Here is a 17,867-nt window from a genome sequence, read left to right on the forward strand (position 1 = left end):
AGTGTTCTGTAGCTGTTCTTGAAGCAGCCTCAATTTATGGCTCCATTTATAACTGCTGCATTTCACCTGAAGCAGACACCGAAACTGCCCCTGGAGTTGAGCTACGATGATGTTATAGTTCAGCAGCCAAACTCAATGCTGGGAGAGGCCATGGTCTGCTTTACCTTTCCCTCCCTTTGAAAGAGCCCGCTTTCTCATTTCCTAGCCCTGGGTGCATCTCCACTGGGATGCAAGTCCCCTAGCCCCACTGTCACCTCTGTGACCGACTGTGGTTCTATCACACTTGGGAGCAAAGGTAGCAGAGAGGTGCCCTGCTGCAAGTCCTGTTGCAAAGTATCATGGAGAGGGTGAGCAAGGAGGACACAGTAACACAGCTGTGTCTTACAGCAGTGATGTGCTTTCTTATCCCTTCTCCTAATTTGGCTCTTTCCATACTGCAGCCTAATCATGCTATCAGAGAAACCTTATCATAGTTTTGTTGAAAAGCAGTCCTATATTAAGCAGGGATCCTGGAAAAAGTTGAAGAGGGGGAGAAGGATTCATCGGCACAGACAGAGACATTTTTGCGGAGGCAGATGACCAGTTCTCCACAAAGCGTCCAGAGCTTTCATGGTATTCCCAATTCGCCTTCATGCCTCTAGCTGACTTCCCATAAAAATGCTGAAGGGTCTTTGATCTCAGAGTACATGTCCTTATGAGAAGGGGAGGGGTAAAATTGCAGAGGTCGAACAAACACTTGACAGTAGTTACTGCAGCTCCTCAGACCCCAACCAGCCTTTGTGGTCCTGTGCCAGAGATCGCAGATTTGGTTTGATCAGTCCAGAGTTGAAAAGGCAGAGCAGAGCTGCTCAGGTCAAATCAGATGCTTAACTCTGTTTACATTTTGTGATGGGTGGGGAAGTTCAGTAAAAATTAGGATAAAAAAGAACAGCAGAGGAGAAAGGCTAATGGGGAAGTACATACTGAAAGTGTCAGCCTCCCTGTGACACATCATCTGAGTTTGCATATCAGTTAATGGCTCAGGCAGTTTCCCAACTCAGCCTACTCAAATTATCTTGAAGTGGCAAAAAATTTGGAAGTTGTGTTTCCTTGGAACACACTATATGCCCAGCTTTGTAGCCAACACACATAGCACAGCTTTTGTATCTTACAATCTATTACTTTTTCTGATGCTAGAACAGAGCTCTTACCCTGGAGGGATGAAACTTGTCCAAATGATAACAGCTTAAATGGCACTAAAATTTAAAAAAAAAAATATATGTTCGTATAGATATTCTTTACTTATGTCTCTGACAGAAATTCCTCTGTGAGAAAAGAATTTCAGGCTGTAATAGAGGAGTCAGATCTTTACTGGTTCCAGCCTTCTCATTGATTCAATGCTTATGGAGCATGCATATAATAGTTTTTCCCCTGAGAAATCAAACTTATCCTAAAATGCCATGGAATTAAAGGGATGGACTCCCCTCCCGCTTACCTCTGCCAGAACACCCCTCATGTTAACAGCTCTCTGCAGCAAAAGTTAAACAAACTGTCCACTATCGTCCTAACTGTATGAAAGAGAAAGAGCTTTTCTGTGCATTGGGGCTTGTTATTATCTAAAGCACTGGACTTATACTGGAAAAAGAAATCAGGCATTGAAAATCTAAGTAGAGGCCTGAATAAATAATTTGAGGTTGATATGAAGGCTCATGTAAACTGAGCAATGTATAGCTGAAAAAGCAGTGGTTTGGTTCCCCTCCTCCAACTCACCTCCTGGGAAGGGATACATGCCAAAATACTGACACCAGGTACTTAGGAGAAAAAGGAGCATGCTGCAAATGGAAACCTGTAGGCAGCAGATAGTGCACAGTAGACTTTATTGTCTATTAGCTAGGAGCCAGAAGGATTAAATGTATAAACAGAAGCAATAACCTGGTGATGGGCAATACCCCAGAAGTTCAGTCTGGAGACAATATCCCAGGTTATTTGAAAAGTCTTCCCTTAAACTGAGGTGGTAATCTCTTCTGAGCAAACATTTCTAGTAAACACAGACCTTCCTCAGCTGGACTCCACAGGAGCTCTGCCAAGGACATCACTCCTTTGTGCCTCAGTGCATCTCCTTCCATGGTGAGTTCAGTCCAGGGACAGATGCTCAGCCCTCTGTAGAGCCCACCTCACGCAGACAATTCTCAATGTGACTATCTGGTAGCTCAGATGAATGTGGAAGACAGAAAAACGCCACAGAGTCCCAGTAAACAGATTAATTTGCAGAAAGGATGAGCAACCGTGAACCTCTTATCTTGAAAGGAGAGAAGTGGAAAGCTGGAGCAGCTGGGGGCTGTGACGAAGAGGGTGCAACAGAAAATTGCTAAAGACTTTATTCCTAGTTGTTTCTGCTTTATGTGTCCCCACGATGTGAGGTGTGGAAATACTGGAACCATTTGCATGACAGGAGGAAAAAAGAGGCAGACAGAATAGCTGCCACGCAGGAGATGACATTTCAAGACCAGTTTGTCAAATACGTTTTGCATATACATTTAGCCACAGACAAAAGGAAGTAATTCATTCACCAATTCCTGTGGTGAAAATTACTTCAAGATTTATTCCATGCCCATGTGCCAAGCACACTCCTGATACAAATCCTACAGTTACACACCCAAACACACACATGGGCACACACACTCCCACACATCCAGAGACATCCCACCAGTGGCACTAAATAACTTATGAAAATGGTTAGTTATGTTTTATCTGGAGCAAAAACTAAATCTGTATGTGAAAAGACAATCAAAAAAGCCATAGTGTTGAGACTCCTGAAATAGGAAACATCTGTCTGAGGAGAAGGCACCGCCTGCCCTGACACTGAGCCATGGTGCAAGGAACTGTGTGCCCAAAACATGACTCTCTGCAGAGGGCTGGAGACACAAGTCACCTCACCTGACTCTGTATTTTCTCATCCTTATCACCCTGGAATACTATCCGTGCATGACTATTTGTACAGTGCTTTGCACACTCCACCAGGACTATCATGCCCAACAGAAACAGAAAGACAACTGAAAATGAGAAGGCTCAGGGTAGTTATTTGGGAGTTCCACCAACAAAATCATTATTCAGCATGGGAAGTGGTTATGATGTTTGGCTGTGGTGACACATTTGAGCTGGTGAGAGCTGGGGCTTCCAGGTAGGCTACAAAGAAATCTGGTCTGCAATGAATGTATTTTCAGTTCATCATAGGCAACAAGAGAAATGATTCATCTGAAGTCCATGAGGTTTGGAAGGCCCTCACCTGAAACCAAGGCTTGTCAGAGTCTGTTTTCCAGAAGTTCAAAGAACATAAAACAAACAAACAAACAAGCAAAAAAACCCATACAGCATAAGCAAGGGAACAAGAAGAACATGATACAGAGCAGAGGGGAAATCTTGTGCTGAAGGAAATGGACAAGTTGTATTTTTGGCTGTATGTTTCATTGTAGGAAAGAAACACAACATAATGGACACACTAGTGCTCCAAAAACCACATCTCAGAGATACCATTAGCTCAGGAGGTTCGCAGCATATATAAGCTGAAGAAGACAAATATATACTTTGTGTAATCACAGTCTGAGTAAAGACTGCAGAGACCATTACCACACCAGAAGGATAACTTAGCCAACCACAGTCTCATAGGTTATAAAAAACTGCATTCAAGAAAGTCAAATAGGCTCCACAGAGCTTTTGAAATTACAGAAACGACAGGAAAGCAAAAGCATTTCTGAACTGAAGGGACAAATCCTGACCCACCAGTCGTACAGAACAGTGTCAGCTATACACAATTATCTGAGGACAGAGACATAAAGAACAAGAAAATAAGGCTGTTTAAAGCCAATAATTGTTTCCTATGGTTTCACAGAGCTGTGCTGAATAAAATGCATTTGTTACATTATGACCGTAGGTCACAGAAACCATAGTAAGGGAGGAAAATGCAGGAAGATTATATGTTGCAAGGAGACATAACTGCACTAAAGATGAACATAAAAAGCAAAACTGAATAGAGATCTAGAATTTCTAAATTACCCTTGGCCCAAATGTCTGGCTTACCACTGAAATAGTATAATTATAAAGCTGGCATAAAAAACAGGACATGGATCTAGTTACTAATTTCTTACTAGCAATAGCAGCAAAACAGTTTCTGCCAGTAGCGGGTCTCTTGACAAAAACCTTGTGTCTTCTACATGATGTGACCTATAGGGAAAACTGTTTTTAATCAGGCAAATCTATAAATGGTATGCAGTTGTGGTTGGTTTTCTCAGATGTCAAAAGGAACAGAGGAGAAAGTGGGGGAAAGGGAGGGGGGATATTCACTGTAATTTCTCATTTAACACTTCACTTTCTCTGAAATGCACAGTGGAATTTTGTAGGTTTAGGAGGCTGACTTTGTCATGCAGGTCAGTGATGGCAACAGTGTCACCACACAAGCCAGGTGAAAAAAAAAAAAAAAGGAAAAAAACCCAAAACCTTTCCTAGTAGTATTGTTTTAGCCCCGGTGCTCTACTTCATCTTTGACTGCAAATACAGAGGCCTTTTCATTGCTGCAGTTCTGAACTCAGTCACTCTAATCTCTGTTTTCCAGTACACACTTAAGCCTAAGCACATGAGCTACACCACTAAAGTCAATGGCACAGTTCCTGTGCCAAGATGTTAAGCATGTGTTCAGGTGTCTCACTGGGTCTGTCCAAAGAGTTTGGACAGAAAATAATTCTAAATAGTTTTCTTTTTCTGTAGTAGGCGTCCATGAAACAGCAATCAGTGGAGTGGTGTCAGTGAAATAACATTTAAATGTCTTACACCATATCATAGCCTATAAATAGTTTAAGGTTGTGGGGAGATTTTTGTCTTGCCTTTTTACCAGTGAAAAGTTTTCTTCAACAAAACTGGACATTTTTGCCATGTTTCTGCTTTTTCCTGAGGTGTTTGAGCTTTTGAAAAAAATCTGAACTCCTGAAAACCTAATAGTTTGGCTGCCCTGAAAAATGCAAAGTTTATGGTTAAAAAACCTTTTAATCTTCTGATGAAAAGACAAAATTTTGTCCAGAGCCAAATCCAAATCATTCAGCTATTGAGCTGAACACATTTTTTCAGGCAACACATGGCAATCGGATTAGTATTAGAAGGGCATAGCCCCTGTCATGTCAACCAATCCAGTTCTAACCTTTTTTTTTGCAAACCTGTGATCTATACTTCATATTTAAAATGTCATTTATTTATGTGTGTGTGTGCAAACTGTGTATATGTATTTCCCTGTTATCCTGCCTTGGGTATGCTGGGGGCCCTCCAATGCCCAAGAGCTGCCAGGGCACTTAAGCATTTATGTATGACCTGTGATTCAGAGCGGGTCTGAAGGTCATTAAAGGCTGGGTGAGGAAGCAGTTCACGCGACAACCAGTTTACCATGATTGATTCCTGTGCTGTAAAATATTATGAAACCTCCCCATTAACTCTTCTTCTCTGCAGAGGGCCTACAAGCACTGGTGAAATCCTTGAAGAGCAGCTGTGTCAGAGCATGGGCACAGGCAGCACTTGTCCCACCAGCTTTTCCAAATGGTTTTCTGAGCAATGTCACAACACTGCTGTGATGTTGAAAAAAAAGGTCACCAAGGCTGATAGATAATGATTTTCAAAAGCAAACAAAACCCATGGGTTGAAGAAATACTTTTGCTCTTAAAAAAAAGTCCACATTCAGCTCCACAGCCGTGCAATAAAAGGGGTCATTGAACTGTGCTATAATGATGTTATCTTACCAGGTCCGTGGACAAAGGTGATCCATGAGCACCTCCTCCATCCTGCACTGAACAAAACAGACACGACAGCCCTGCAGAGGTCCAATGCTGATCACTCCATGCTGCCTGCATGTCTCATCCCATTCAGGATAGAGTTACAATTTTCTCAGGACAGATGAATTAATTATTTACAGACATTATTGGTAGAACCTTGCCTCACTGGTGTCCATCTGCCTGTAGCCCGGGACTGTCCTTTTATGCTGCGCCAAGGCCACAGCCCGTTCCGTATCATCCTTTCTTCCAAAAACCCTGAGCCTCTAACAGACATGTATTCATCAAACAACAACAAAAAAAAGCAGGTATCTCCCAGCACTCTAGGCAGGTGAGAGAAAGCAACTTGCTTCCATTCCTCAGCACATGTTTAGACATAGTGTGCCCAGCAATAAGACCTCACACATGCATATTTTGCCATAAGACCAGAAGTGCACTGTAATGTGATCAAGGACATCTGGGTTTTGGTGACACAATAAATACAGTTGTTTGCATGACTAAAGAAAAAAAAAAAAGAAAAAAAAAAAAACAGGAGAAAGGAAAAAGGGTTCTGGCATAAGACTCAAGCATTTCCAAAGAAGAAAGTCCTAATCGGCTGTTCCTCTCTCATATCTATCCTAAAGTAGAAAAATAGGCACCTCCACGGTAACTCCTGAACTGGACACAAAGAGCAGATCAAGCTCTTGTTTTCTTTATACATGACTGATCCCTTAATTCTTACTACAATGTTCCATCATCTAATCCCGCTGCATACTTATGGAGCAGCAACTTAACCCTTGGCTGATCCCACTGCACGTTACTGTCCACCATCAGGCACAGTCCTAAAAGAATAAGCAGGATCACCCAGAGAGCAAGACCATTTGTGAATAAAAGCAGAACCTAATCTTTAATGCAGAACCCCCAGATGTCTTCTTCTCCCTTCAGTTCTCAAGTTTGCTGTCTCTGTAAGAAAAAAGTGTCTTTTCACTCTCTCATTTGTTTGCCCAGGGATGTCATTCACATCATCACAAAGACTTCGCTGAGAGTCTTCAAAGGAAAAGGTTTGTTTAAGCAAAAAGACATGCTTTTTTGTCCCATGCTTTCAGCTAAAGTAATTGACATTTTTGGCTTTTACTTAAAGTGGAACCTCAAATCAGGAAAATATATAGAAAGCAAACTCCAAACAGTCACTTTCAAAAAGGTCATATTTTTATTTATAAAACAAAAGTAACTTTTTACTTTTACCCAAACCTAGTATGGAATAGTTCTGTGGAACGGTAAAACCAATCAGACAAAAAATACTTGCTCTGACAGAGCTGGAAAGTAAATTCAGCTCAGTAAGAAATGTTTGTTTCCACAGGCTTTGAGCTTTTTATAAGTTACATTCAACCATCCCTCTCCAATTATTATAGGCATAAATTACAAGGTGAGCTAAAACATGTAGTCCTTTTTTTAGAGGAAAATGCAGGGGTTAGTTCTCTTGGTTTCTGCTGAAGAATAAATTGTATCATTATAGCCTTTTTCTGGGTCTTGTTATTCTGACTTTTTGACTCTTACTAGCTGCATTCTATACAATGCACAACTGTATTTGTTCACAAGGAATGCTTTCGTTCCTTCTGACTTTTTCCTTTCCACTTCCTAATGGTTTACATGTAGCAGCAGAGCTTTTGAAAAATTACCTAACACATACTATGTTTAATGAGTACATTTAAACATACTTTAGCTACGAATCTTATCAGCTGATTATTTAACCTTTGTGGATAGGCTAAATATTTTCTTCGGCGCTTAAATAAATATGATACATGGTTCCTGTGGAAAGCCTAATGAGAAGGAAGTTGTTTTTAAACTTAAGACTTCTCCTTTAATTTATTTTATCACTACTTTTTTCCAAGTGATCAAAGCAAGCAGTTTGTATGGCAGACCTAAATTGCTAAAAGAAAAATTAAGTACTAAAATATTAATGCTGCTGGACTTTGTTTGGGGGATGGGAGTTGCATGCCATCTGGATGGACAGTCAAGAATTTGCTCCACACTACGAAGCATATGGTATAAGGCGAGAAGTCAAAATCCTGCTGTCTCTCAAGGTGGATTTAAATAATTAAAGTCAAGATGTGTGCATGCTTTCAGATAAACCACGTCTATAAAACGCCTAGTGTTTGTCCTGGCTCCCCCAAACGCCTCATGAACCAAGCCTCACTCAAGAGCATCCGTTCTCCCCCCGTTAGCCCAAGCAACTGGGAGTGTGCGACCTGTCTGTCAGGGTACATCTGCGTCTGTGGGCACTGGATAGGTATGGGCTGCAGCACTTTCAGATACCTCAGACACAGCACAGAGCCATAGCATCCCTCCTGGCCTGCTGCCCCAGCCTGCAGAGGGGCATTGGCTCTCCACAGATTCCTGAGAGGCAGGTGCTCCAAGGTGAAGGATAGCTCAGGGCTTTTGCCGTCCCATATTTGAGACTTAGGTATGTATGACAAATGTGCTCACACATGTACAGCACCACAGTGGATATCCAGTAGCACTCATTGCAGCGGGAGTGGGGTGGCCCAGGGCTAGCCAGAGTAGGAGGCTCCACTGGGGCACAGGTCCCTCAGTGGGGGTTCTGAGCCCTGCTTCCCAGTGAGTCTACATGAACTATTAAAACCTTGCGTGTCACAGATCTCCTTTCCTTCTTGAAACCAAAACACAACACACACACACACACACACACACACACACACACACACACAGGAAATCACCCAGAAAGCGTGCAGGAGAAAACTTGGGCTTTATTCTGGGACAGGCTGAAGGAGAATGTGAAAATGCACTGACGTCATGAAAGAAAGAAGTTGAATAGGTCAAGAAGCAGGGATGTGAGCTTAAGGAAATGGCAAGGCACACAAGAAAAGATAAGGGAGATTGTATAAATAAATAAGCACACAGAAAGGAGCTGAGAGCTCTGCGAAAAAAGCCTTACTCTTGAGCTAGAGTTCACAGTCCCTTTTCCATCTGAGAGCCCCTAGAAGGTTTTAGAGGAGGAGCAGACCCTTTTAGAAATTTCACATATGGACATCACTGTGTTGCACCCACAAACTTGTGTTCCTTTGTAGCCTTTTGCAGATAGAGCAGAGGGGACCTGCAGCATTCCCACTCTCTCCCCAGGTTCACAGAACCTCAGCTGGAAGGAGTCCTACTTTCATAATTAAAAATGAAAAGAGCTAAGACAGCAAAAAGGACAATAAACAGTACAAGGAAAGCTGGCTTAGCACATCTTTAGTACCCCGATCTCTTCAGAAGAGAGAAAACAGAGAGGTAACTGAAGTAGTATTAGTTTAGTCATTATTGGCAGCACATCTCCTCAGGTCAGAAACTGAAAATTAATGAGCATACTTACAGAGTTTTAATTACTGTTCTTAACTCCTGCGTGTAAACTTCATCTACCCACAGGGAATCTTCTCTTCACTGCTGGAGATAGCTGTTAGAGGCATGTAAAAATCATGGAATAGGTTTACGTCTTTTTCGTTGTGGTTGCTTCAATTTACAGTGACATTTGTTGGATCACGTATTTTGAGCCACAACAATTTTTATGTCCTGTGTGCCAAAAGCAAATACATACATCATACCTGAAGCTAGGAAGGAGTGCAAGCAGACATATCCCACCAAACCCATATATTCACCGTGCTTTATCATTGCACCGAACTTGATCCAAGGAAGTAAATCAGAAGCCAACTCATGTTTATTTATGCTGATCATCTGAAAGAGGTGTCCGTAGAAAAGTCAGCACAGGTTCTACAAACTCACCAGTGTCAGGCTGTGTTGGTGGCTTGGTGGCACATGTGTTTGCCTCCACATCTCCTTGCATTAGCTGAAGTCTGCTCCGTTGACAGTCCAAGGGAAAATACAAGTATAACAATCTAATTTGCTCTGCCTAACTTAGAAAGTATGATCAGGTACAGAAATGATTAGTGGGTGATATTCTGGGCCTTACATTACTAGTTCTTGATGTTCACTCACGGACTACAAGCTCTTCACATATCCCCAGGAAGAACTGTCATTCTGCAAATACAGACCAAAATTCTTTCTTCAGTGAGTTTACAGGCTGAACGGAAGCAACTAGATATGTTTCAGGTATATGGAAATCAACATCCTGGCCTTAGTAGTGCTGGGATGGGACTTGGGCAGCACATTTTCATTGCCTCTAATTTGAGAAAACCTGGGTTGAAAAGCTGTCCTCTTGCAGGCTACAAAAGAGGTTGTGTGTGCTATAAATGTATTTCAGGCTCTATGAAGCAAATCACTGGTTTGGAATTTTTTTGAGAGAAGGAAAACTTAAAATGTAGAAACAAACTAAAACTGAAAGAAAATGCAACATAAACCTAACAAAAGCAGTTTCTGCCTGTCTACCGGAATACTTTTATCTGATTTTACAGACAAAGGAAGTATGGGAAGATGTCATTTATCTGGACTAGAATAAAGCATTTGATACTCTGCCAGATGGAAACTATTAGTTCAAGTAGAGAAAGTGAGGATTAAGATAAGAATTGCTAAGTAGTTAAGGAATTGGCTAAAGGGGAGGTGACAATGGTTTGAGCTGAAAGGAGGAAAATCACTAGCAGAGTTTCGCAAGAGTCAGTATCATTCCTTTTTATTTCTTTAACAATTTTGGCACAAAAGAGTGTCTAACTAAACTTTCTGATGACTGAGGTTGGGGATCCTTGCCCATACTGACAAGCAGCAGAATTTTACCTAAAAAGAGCCAGATAATCTTCAGAAACAATAGACGTGGAGGGAAATTTGACTATTTAAGGTAAAAGGGTGTGCACTTAAGAAATCATGAGTAGGAGCTTGTGTTAGTCATGCATCCAGAAATGTGGCCTAACCACTGGAAAAGGTAAATGTCACTTAGAATGAAGTAAAGAATTTCCATTACAGGAAGGAAAGCATTCCTGAAATCAATAAATGCCAGGCACTGGCAGAACCTCTTCAAGAAGACGATGACTAGTTTTGGTCACTAAGATTCTGTGTATGCTGGGGACTTCTTTTTGGCTTGGAGAACATGCAGTATGGCACAGAGCATGTTTAAACCTCTAAACCCTCTCACCTTCTGAAAAGAGCCAAGCTCAAATTGCCTTTTAGGAATGGTCTCCAGCATTTTCTAGCTCCAAACCCAAGTACTGCCTGCGAGGGTGAAAATTAATATACACAAAAGCCATGAGGACAGTAAATCATGAGTGGGTATGTTTGGCCTAATCCCTTGCTCTGTTTAGTCTTCTGGGGTGGACGTAGCCCAGAGTGCACAGGATTTGGGTTGGATTAGTGCATGCTGAAGAGGAAGGCTACTAGAATGAGAGAAAAACTGGGGAACATCTTACAAGGGGAGATGAGAAGCGCTTGTATCATCTAGCAACACAGAGGCTGGGAAAGAAGATGAGTGGCATAAGATCTAGGAAAGTAATATTTAAATAAAAGCACAGCACTTGCCATGAGTAGATTAGGAGAGTCATAACAAGCTTCTCCATTCATGCAGGAGAGCAGAATCCATATCCTGGATGTGTCCTCTCTCTTCAGCCTTCTTTTGTGGTGAGAAATGATGTACATAAATCCAGCATGGAGTGGAAATACCTCCTCTTTTTTCAGAAGAATCACTGAATACAGTATACTCCCATTAAAAAAAAATGTCAATAAAAACAACAAAAAAAAATTTAAAAAAAACTAGCTGCCAGATTTTTTCCATTGACCTATAAAACACATCAGGAAAAAAAAATTTGCTATTTGACATTTAAGTAAGAACTCTTTCCTTGTGATGCACTGTGGTGTTGTTACAAGAGCATAGTCAGACATTTGCTAAGTAGGCTGTAGTTCTAATTTTTAATTTCCTAGTGGCAACATTCCTCTTCACCTCCCCCAAACCCCAGTCTCCTATATGGCAGTGTCATGGGCTGTTGCCATGCCACCAGCCAGCCACTGATCTTTTTTGAGAACAAATGTGTACTTATTATGAAGATTAAACTGGTGACACAATTTATCCACATGCCAAACACTGAGGGTATAACATCCCCATGATGCTTTTGAATGACAGTAATCTGACCTGGCCTGACCACAGACTTCACAAGAGCACAGTTTCTTCTTGGTCAGAACCAGAGCTCAAATGAATTACAGTTTGTTCATTATAAAACCCTGAGCCTTCATCTCTCTGCACAGAACTTTCTGAATATTTCCTTCTGGTTTACTAAACATTTCTTTGTTTCAAAGATGCAGAACAGTTGCTGAGGAATAGGGAGGGGGGTGAGGGAAACCCTGTGGTGGCAGCCTCCATCACTCTGCAAGGATGACTTCTCACACTCTCTGTCTGACCAAAAAAGTTTTCAGTCTGGGAGGTCCTCCTCAAGACAATGGATTTTGAACCTGCACCTCCGAGTGTTAACTGTGGACGAAGAAATTCTCATTGTTAGACTGTTGAAAGTCGTTGTTTGACTAACAGAAGCAAATGAAGCACTAGAAGTGCCCTAACATCAGAAAAACATCGCCCATAGGAGACCTCAGGACTAGTCTATGTGATGGAGCAGAGCAATGGTTTTGAGCAGTTTGCCCTCAGGATGAAGTCTCAAGGGGGCTGAAACTGCCTTTGGAAGGGAGAAAGGGCAACAAATCTGATTACTTTCAGTAACCCTTCTTGTTCTCATTCAGTCCTGTTGTCAGGTGTGCTGACTCCCTGCTCCTGAAGGGTAAGCAAGAAATCAGAGGTGGTGTTTCACTCTCTCTCTTCCCTGCTGGTTCCTGTCCTTCCCCTCCCCAGAGTCCAGCATGTCTCTCCTTGCTGGCACAGGTTTTGCTGGCACCAGGTCACAACCTGCACCTGGCCTCAGTGGCCTCTTTCTCCTTTGTTAGAAAGGCTCCTGATACACACTATCTCTTTCTCATTAGCTTTTACTGCAATCCATGGGAGATGGGGCAAGAGGAAAAGGAAAGAGGGGACAAGCCAAGTTTTGTAATGCTTAGATGTAGTTTCACATCCAGGAAATGTGAGATCCTCCAGCCACAGGGTTGACAACATTACAACAGAAGCCACGCATCCTAATACAAATGTTAAACAATGTGCTTCTCTGACTTTACTTCAGTCTTCCCACAAAACCACAAAAAGTAGGAGGAGAAGAGTTAACACATTCTCTTCTAGGTTTCTTTGACAAATGACGCAGCCTGTCACTGACTGATAGGCAATTAGAACTGTGATGGATTGGTTGGAGAAAGCCAAGCCCTGTATTTGTCCTGTCTATCTAGGTCCAACAGAGCCTCTCCCATAAAAAAATCTGTATGGAGAAGCATTTTCTGCCACAGGCATCAATCAGGATCCTGCTGGGTAAATTGGACCTGAAGCAGCAACAGCAGTCCCCAAGTCTGATACTACATGTCTGCATGAGAAATCAGGGTCTGGTTCCTCCTGCCACCAGGGTGGAAAGGAAGAGGAGACATCTATCAACGCCCTGCAGAGAGGAACAATGCACTTCCTTGGCTGCCCTCCACTGCCCGTGCCTTACTGGAGGAGCACACTCGCTGCTGTCCCCACCAGTCACTGAGGGGAAGGGACGAGCCAGTCCACAAGGACCAGCTTTGCATGCAGTATCAACCCTGGGAGTTATTTATAGTCTCTTGGGAAGTGACAGGGGCCATGGATGTGAATGGGAGGGAGATTCAGACCAGATGTCCGCAGGCCCTTTCCAAGGGAGCCCACATAACTGTGCAGCACAGCTCGCAATCGGAGCTGCGTTGTGTCAAACCGCTGTGGTTACGCAAGGACCAGTGTGATAGCACTGGAGCAGGGGAAGGGATTCTTGCCCGCTAATTGAAGAGAGGTCTCAACCAAAGCAGAACAATGCTCTGCGCTGGGGCGGCGGGTCTGCTTTGTGAGAGCCTCTGCGAGGAGCAGCCACGCTGCCAGGCACATTGTTCCACGTTATCTCCATCTGCTCCTGGGCCAGAGCTCCTCACCCTTGTCCAGACCAGCCCTACACATCTGCATCCCACAGCTCCATCACCCACATCTGCCAAGGGCAGTGAGTCCTCACCAGCAATGCTGCTGGACCTGCGTGCTGGGGGAGGTAGAGCACTCCTTTGAGCATGGGATATGCTTCTTGTGTTTCCAACATTGCCAGTGAACCCAAAGCTCTTACCACAGCTTTATTGTTGCTGTTACTATGAGACCAAGTCCACAATAACTGCATTTTTCCAATGCTGGTTAAACAGATGCACTTTGCCAGCAAGGGTTTTGTTTTTTGGAAAAAAAAAAAAAGAAAAGAAAAAAATTTTGCATGTGTTAGCTTTTGCTCAATGGAATTAGAGGGAGGTTCTCAGATGTTGAAATCAGAGAAATGCCACTGAAGTCAACAGAGTTCATGCTCATCTGTGTGGCTGAACCTTGGACTAGAGTTTTACTAATGGGTGGTTGATCAATATACCATTAAACCAATCCCAAACTTGAAACCAGGAGATTGGTTCCTTACTAATGACAACAAAGAAGAGCAGCAAAAAGTAAAACAAGGAAAGTGAAGGGACTCAAAGGAGGGGAAAGGAGAAGCCTGCTGAAATAGGAGAGCCTGAAATTACTTCTAATACAACCACAAACAGGGAAACTTCCCTAATATGCAGCTCTGTCACTAAGCTCCTTCGTTTTTTCAGTAAATCCTTATCCCTGACTCATCTCAGCTGCTGAGTGCGTATCCTTGGGCTGCTTGGGATGGCATGTCGTGAGGTACAGGATGAAAAGCAATTCCTCAGCTGTGGTGGCTCAGGACAATGAAGGACTTGCTGCAACATTGTTACACAAAACCAAGATCCTGGAGTCTTTTCTAAGGATGTGGCATTTAGCCCATCTGTGACAGTTTCAGGATGTACTGGAAAGCCCAGCACCTTGGGCTGAGAGACTCTTCAGATAAAATAAGACATTCAGAAATAAAACAATTAAGGAAAAATGGAAATGAAAATTCAATAGAATAGGAAATGTTGCAGAGTTTTGGAAAATTCCATCTGCTTCATGGCTTTTTTTACATTTTTATACAGCTCTGCACTGCCCTTTTAGCTAGATTCAGAAGCAGAAAAACCTCCCTACAAAGGCTGGTTAATTACCAGAAGTTTCACAAAGAAATCTGTTATTTCCCAGCCAGTTTCCAGGTAGTAAAACCTTATTTCTAAATTTAGTTAGAAATTTATCTGCATTTATTACAAGCTAAGCCTAATTTTGCTTCCCCTTTAAACAAAATTATTTCCTTCCTCTAGAGAAGCACTTGCCTGTACCCAGAACTAGGCAGATAGGACAGTTTCAGCTGAGTCTTGGAATTAATTCAAAGCTTATGTGAAAAATAAAAAAAATGTAGATAAACAGAGACTTAAAGAATTAAAGAGTTAATGTTCTTTGCAAGGAAGCAGCTCCATGTTTCATCCAAGGACTCATACCCCTTTCCTACTGGTTATGCAGTCTGGTTTGAAGAAACAGACACGGGCTTGGAAGGAGGTTTAAATAAAGCAGCTCTTCACTTACAGATATTAGCTCTTCATGTTGTCATTGCTCAGAGGAAAAGACTAATTTTCCTGCTGGAGAAGCCAAAAGCCCACATAGTTCCCAATCCTGTCCAATCAGGACCTGGAGCAGGTGCCACTCAATTGAATGCAGGGTTCTTGGGTAGGGGACACCAGGGGGAAGGATCAGGAGACCCCCCTGCCAGGTAACAGCAAGTCACTCCCTTCACTTCTACACAGTTGCTCATATTCCTTAATCATTTTCACACGGACTGTCCAAATCCAAACATTTACATCTGGATACTCTGAGAATCCTCTGGAAAATCCTCCCGTGTGCCGTGCTAGACCTGCACCTCAGCAATTCCTTAGAGCAGTGAGCTCCAGGAGGCTGAGTATCATTTTTGCACTGCAGTTTTTCCCTTGTTTGTTTTATGACTGTTTTTCTTTAGTTTAACTGAGCATAGTTAGTCCAAGACAAAGCAGTAAAATGGGTGTGAACTAAGGAGGGCTCTCTACTCTACAAAGGATAGTCTTCTCTACTAACCCAGCCTAACCACCTTTTCCTCTCTGCCTCATTCTTTCATGGGTGAAAGCCCACCTGTTCTTTCATCCTCTGCTCATGTTTAGAAACTGCACCCAATGTAATGCTTTGTGAAAGGACCATTCCCATAGTCCTCTTTTTATTTTCCCCACAGTTGCTTTTGCAGAGGTACATAATGCATTCAGGGAATTCAACTACCTTTTTCCTGACTGCCTGTTATAGCAGTTGTAAACCCAAGTTGTAAAGGGGCACTGTCCAGCCACTGAGCTTCAGTCTACTGAGGAAATGTCACAGACGGAGATCGCTGCTCCAGAGAACTTGTGCAGCCGCTCAGGAGCCAACCCGACCTGCAGTGAATGTAGGGCTGGGGCAGGACAGCCAATTCCACACCAGCTTATAATCTGGGGACAGCTGGCTGAGATGAGCAAGCACCATACACGAAAAAAAAATGCTGTAAGGGGAACATTTCATCTCAGATTCCTGTTTACTGATAGTTTCCTTCAATCTTTTGCTGGCATTATCTCCCTTTTACCTTGCAAATCAAATAATGAATGGATCTTTCCCACGTGTAGCCCCATCAGCTCAGTACACAGCATATTCATTCCCCAGTTATGTTTATCCAACTTTCCCTTCCAGTCCCATTTGTACTGATACTTTCATTCTTGGAATAACAATTATTAAACCACTTGGTGCCTTTCATGGTTAATTATTTCCTTTGCTTAACTTAATCTGTCTTTAAACAGTAGGCTAGGTCTTGAACATAACTCAGCCTTCCCATTTTCATTTCCTATGAGAAATAGCGTTGAAAAGTCCTTGTTATTGAATTATGGAATTCTGTCATATACATTTCTTCCCAAAGTTTCATCATCTAGAAATTTGTAATGACCACAATAAGAACATTTTTTGGACCTGCTTTTCATGGAACTGGTGAAGATAAATTTACTTGGTTTTGTTATATTTCTCACATACAAAAGTTAGCAGGTTCCAGTGCTGACTTTCCTGTTATATGACCAATGCAGGTAAGATAATCATAGTAAATAAATAACTGCTATGAAATATACAAAATTTGAATGTGTTCTTTGGCTCATTATTTTTATGTATCAAGTACCAATAAAATCTAACATGTGTTTACCACTCCTGCAAAAAAAAAAAAAAAAGCAACCAAAAAACAGATGACTCAAAAATTTTTATACAATTTTTTCTACTTCAGCTCCAATACTACAAAGAAAGAACCAAATCCTGTCTTAAATTATCTCTGTGTGATACAAAGTAGCAGCACATTCCTAATTTAATAGAATAATATTGATAAGTACTGAGATGGTGTACCTATTTTGCAAAGTTATGCCTAAGGCTTTGTTCCATTTTAGTTAGATAAAGTGTATTACACTAACGTGCTTAAACCAACAGACCCTGTTTACATTTCCAAGCTGTAGGGAAGAAACTTTAGTAGTGCAGAGCACATTGTTGTAACTGCAGACATAGTAGTCCCAGATATACACACAGAACACTTGAACTAATGCAGAGACATGTGTAGATGTGACCCAAGTTACTGCTACTGCACAAATTCTGATGCCAGCATTGCTCTATGTGATAGGAATAACAAGCCAATCTCTCACCCACTGGCCAATGTATAGTCCACAATGGGAATCAAAGACACACTTGTCAACCCATTATAGTGCAAAAGTTACACAGAAAACGAAAAATTGGGATGATTTTTCCAGAATTTGGAAATAACTCTAGATTCTGCTGTAAATTAGCAAGGATTATGTGTATATGCTTACTTATTGCATCATCTTTTTAACCTCTTCCCCTACTATGTGCCAACATCAGGCTTTCTTCCGTAGGAGTTTCATTTATCGCATAAACCAAGACATAAAAAAGAGGAAAAGAAAATATGTCCATATACTTTATAAACCCATCATCAAGACTTCAAGAGACACTATTCCTCATTACCTTTACAGAGAGGAATTTACTGGTATGCCATATCCTTCCCAGGGGATAATCCCATGCCAAGGGCAAAGCTGAATGCTACAGAACGTCACACCCACTTCTGTTTCTCTGAACAGCAACGT

The 17,867-nt window shown here is 42.0% G+C and overlaps 1 long non-coding RNA gene across 1 annotated transcript; it reads left to right on the plus strand.

The window, feature by feature from the left end:
- Window positions 1-322: 322 nt before the first annotated feature.
- LOC114060298 lies at window positions 323-1,409 on the plus strand. Its single transcript, XR_003571864.1, has 3 exons — window positions 323-347; window positions 505-612; window positions 1,297-1,409. It is a non-coding gene; the product is annotated as an uncharacterized LOC114060298 (long non-coding RNA).
- The last annotated feature ends 16,458 nt before the right edge of the window (window positions 1,410-17,867 follow it).

The sequence above is a fragment of the Empidonax traillii genome, unplaced genomic scaffold (assembly GCF_003031625.1).
Source record: "Empidonax traillii isolate 1590-97213 ecotype Southwest subspecies unplaced genomic scaffold, ASM303162v1 scaffold270:size1067046, whole genome shotgun sequence".
Taxonomy (NCBI): Eukaryota; Metazoa; Chordata; class Aves; order Passeriformes; family Tyrannidae; genus Empidonax; species Empidonax traillii.